This window comes from Vitis vinifera, chromosome 10, assembly GCF_030704535.1.
Source record: "Vitis vinifera cultivar Pinot Noir 40024 chromosome 10, ASM3070453v1".
NCBI classification, from domain to species: Eukaryota; Viridiplantae; Streptophyta; class Magnoliopsida; order Vitales; family Vitaceae; genus Vitis; species Vitis vinifera.
Window position 1 is genome coordinate 10,589,463 of NC_081814.1, and position 4,799 is coordinate 10,594,261.

Genomic DNA, 4,799 nt, shown 5'->3' on the forward strand with positions numbered 1-4,799 from the left:
ATTACCTCCAACAAAGATGTAGTATCAGGAGGCTAGGTTGATCTTCTATCATTTATTGAACTTACCTAGTTAGCATCCATGTATGCTTCTATCTCTAAATGATTATTTTTTGCACAAAGAAATCATTTTCTTGGACTACCCTTAAGGTATCAAGATCCTCACCACTACATTCATGTGATCTTTGTTTAGAGCATGCATGAATTGTCTAACTACTCTTACTACAAAGGCAATGTCTAGCCTAGCGTGTGATAGATAGATCAACTTACTTACTAATCTCTTATAACTCTCCTTATTTATTGTGTGATTGTCAATAGGCATTCCAAGTTTTTGATTTGCATCAATTAGTGTATCATTGGACCTACATCTCAACATACTAGTCTCCTTAAGTAGATTCATAACATACTTTGTAAGAAAAATCCCATGTTTTGAACTTGCAACCCCTATACTAAGAAAATATCTCATCTCAAGTCTTTAATATCAATTTCTTTAGCAAGAGATCTCTTTAGTCTTCCTATTTCAACAACATTGTTCCTCGTTACAATGATATAATCCACATAGAAAATTGTGATCATACCTCATTCACTATGCTTATAGAACATTGTGTGATCAATCTTACTTTGAAGATATACCATTTTTTGAACAAATCTTGTTCATCTTTCAAACAATGTCCTCAATGATTATTTTAAGACATGATGGGTTTTCTTCATTTTGCACATGTTCCCTCAGAATTTGGTCTCATATCCAAATGGTGAATCTATAAATATTTCTTCTTCCAATTCTCCATGTAAGAAGAGTTTTTTTTACATCTAGTTGATGTAGTAGCCATTCAAGATTAGAAGCCAAGGATAGTAAGACCCTCACTATGTTCATCTTAGTAATTAGTGTAAATGTCTCTTGGTAATTAATAACCTTATATCTGTTGAAAGTTCCTTTCATACTTGAATTTCATTGTGAATAACAATTTGCAACCTATTGTTTTTTTTTTTGGTGGTAGTTTCACAAGCTCCCAAGTCTCATTTTTGTACAAAGCATGCATTTCTTCTTTAATAGCCTTTTTCCACCTTAAATCTTTTAAAGCTTCCTATATACTCTTTAGAGTATCCAAACAAGAAAAATGAATAGTTAAGTCTTTAAAGGATGGATTGAGTTCACTATAAGAAAAAAAATTGGAAATAGGATGTTGAATACATGACCTTACACACTCTCAAATGGTTATAGGCAAATCAAGATCTAACATTGTTCATTGAATTTGCTTAGAATGAGTAAACTCACTTGATTTTCAAGTTTCACCTTATTTGGTTCAAACAATTGGCAGAGAGGGAGATTTTTAACTTCTTTATTCCTCCTAAAGTTAATTTGTAACTCTTTTTCTTGGTCATGATCTCTCTAGTTACCAAAGTGTTCTTGTTCTCTTACTTCCCCTTCGAAAAAACTCCCCATCATGTTTGATTTGAAGAGTTTCACAAATGATAGAAGGAATAGTAGATTACTTAGACATAGGTAGAATTTCCCAAAATGGATCTTCTTCTCTCTCATTCACCCCTTGAAAAAAGTTTGGGTAAGTAAGAGTTGCTCTCAAAGAATATGACATCCTTAGAGACAAAAAACTTAGAGGATGGGGGAAGCATTTGTAACCCTTTTATTTTGGTGAATACCCAATCAATAGGCATTTGATGGATTGAGGATATAACTTACTCTTGTTCTGGGTATGGACATGGACCAATCCAACACTACCAAACATTTTAGGAGGTAGAGAAGAAAAAAATATGACTTGAAGTTGGGTTTATAGGAGTGTCAGTTAATAATACAAGTTGACATCCTATTTGAAGTTAATAATACAAGTTGACATCCTATTTGAAGTTAATAATACAAGTTAACCATATATGAGGTTGTCATTTCAACTTCCCCTGAAAATATATTAGGAATTCCCCTTTGAAATGTCAAGGCTTGAGTCACTTTTAATAAATGTCTGTTTTTCCTCTCGGTAACCCTATTTTGTTAGGATGTGTGTATTGGGATAAAGTCCTAGAAAATATGATATGATGTAATAGATTATTGATTTATTAAATTTATTTATGTTTCTTGTTTTCCCTTTACTGTCCCATTTGCATTAATTGGTTATTTGAGTATACACATTCATAAAACTTGTATTGTGTATATCTTGTGTGTATTAGGAGTTGATGAATGATATAAGTCATAGGTTTCTTGAAAGATTATAAATAGTTCACAATCGGTTCATGGATTTGGGCAATCTAGTAGAGACTGTAGTGCACTACCTCTTAGTTAGCGGGATGACTTATTTTGGTCATCCTGATGAGTTTACCATGTTGAGTGTACTAGTGTGCATAGTTACTAATTAGAAAGGACTTATAGTGAATCATGACCTAAGACTATCAATTATCATGATTTACTATGCTACTCTATTGCATAAACTTTTAACCTTGAAAGTATATTGAGTTTGTGCCAAAATCAATAAGATGCTTTGACTTGTTGGTGAGTCCCTAATGTGGTCATATATCCCTATAGATTGGATCACTATTGATGGAGGCTGGTAGTAAAAAATATTCTCAATAGAGGCACTATGATATGTATCTCATGGTATTGAAACAGTTTGTCCCTTAGGGTAATCCAAAGGACATGTGATTAGAAAAACTATGGTTATAACATTTCACTTAGTGGAATTTGACATATGCTCCTTAGAGTTAGAGTATGTTAATTGATCACATAATAAGTAGATTTGTAACTCAATGATTGAAGAAGTAATTTTGATTGATGATAACACCACTTTGTTAGATTACAGACACTAGTTCATGAGGGGGTTGCATGCAATAGATAGTAGGGTATGAACCTAAGCTTTGCCTCATTGTAATTACATAGGATATTGGAGTATAGTTGATTATCTCTAGTAGAATATTAAATCAACATCAGAATTTAACTTTTAAGAAGCAAGTATTTTCCTATGAGTCCTAATGGTCTCTATTCAAACTCCTAGTTCATGGTGACACGTTTGTTTTAAGGGATTTGGGTTTCAAGTTCATAAGTATGAATAAGGGAATTTTGGTAAAAACACAAGATTGCACTAGATCTTATGAATTGTTTTTTTGGACTAGGTTAATTAATTCATTGGAACCCAATAAGGCTAGTTAATTAATTAGGATCCAAATGGGTTGGACTAGGTGACCCAAGCCTAATTTGGGCTCAAGTCACTTAAGCCTATATGGAGCCTTATAAATACCCCCTTAGGACTTAGGGTTCCAAGCTTTTTACCTATCTTCTTCCAAAGAGCCTTTAAAGAGAGAAACCCTAGATACCCTCTAAAGAGAAAAGCCCACACTTTTCTCATGCCTAAACCCCTTAAAAGGTAATATTAGGTAGAAGAACACTAGATAGACAAGCTCCATAAAGTTATCTTGGTTTTAGATTATTCTTTAATGTCTTCACCGACTTTGAAATGATTTGGGAACATTCAGATCAAAGGTATGTTCTCCACTTCTCTAGATATCTAGATTATTTTATGGTTTTTGATACCATATATTTGACCGTGATAAATTTAAATAAGTCTAGGGTAGAAAGCAAGTACCTTATATGATGTAGAACTAGGGAATGGAGTAATCCAGTTTTCCTAGCAGTGTTTACATAGGAAGATTGATGAATAATCTCATTTTTTTTTAAATAGGTTCTCAAAATACTTGAAAAATATTCTTTCCCATTATTTATTCTCAAGACATGGATCTTTGTTTGGAATTGTGTTTGGATCATTTGGTGAAAATTTTCAAATTTTTTGTATGTCTCATATTTTTCTTTTAAAAGATATGTTTAACACAAACAAGTATGACCATCAATGAATGTAATAAGCCATTTAGGTTAAGAAATTATGTCCACATAAGAAGGATCGGAAAATGCCTTGATTTATCATAAATTTGAATTGGAAAAGAGGTACCATGATGTTTGGAAAGTTCACATGTCCCATATTGGAATTTTAAACACATTTTTTTTTTATTTCTAAACAATAAAGGAAATAACCTTTTTAGATAATGAAAAAAAGGGTATTGTTGGGATAAAACCCTTAAAAGCATGACTTGATGTGATAATAAATGGATTATTCTGGTTCTTCTCTCTCTTTCCTATTTATGCATTATATATATTGAGTATTCTAGTTTGACATTTATTTCATTGTACATGATTTGGTTGCATTACGAATTGCACAGAAAATCCAAGTTATGGTTTCTTTGCAAGTTGATGGTTTGTTTACATTTAGTTCATGGACTTAGACATCATCTATTTGAGGTTGTAGTACACTACTTCCTAATTAGAGGAATGATTGGTCTTAGCCATTAGGATGATATTCCCATGGTGAGTGCACTAGTGTGTATGGTTACACATTGGATAGGACGTATGGTGAGTTTGACGTAAGGTTATCGAATAGTCGTGACTTCACCAAGTTGTTATGTTGTATTATATCTCAATTTTAAGAGAATACTAAGACTGTGTCAAGGCTAGTAGTGACTTTGACTTACGAGTGAAATCTTAAAGTGATTATATATTCTTTGTGGATTTGGTTATTGTTAGTGGAAGTTGGTAGTTATAAGTATTCTTAATAGAAGCACCATGATATCTTATAAGATTGAGTAGTGTGTCCCTTTGGATGATACTAAGGATGTGAGTTTAGGTAAACTATGGTCATAGTAATTCTTTAAGTGAAACTTGACATTAGCTCACTAGAGCTAATATATGTCAATTGATCATATTATAGGAGAATCTAGAACTTCAGGATGGTAAAGATATTATTGAGAGATTGA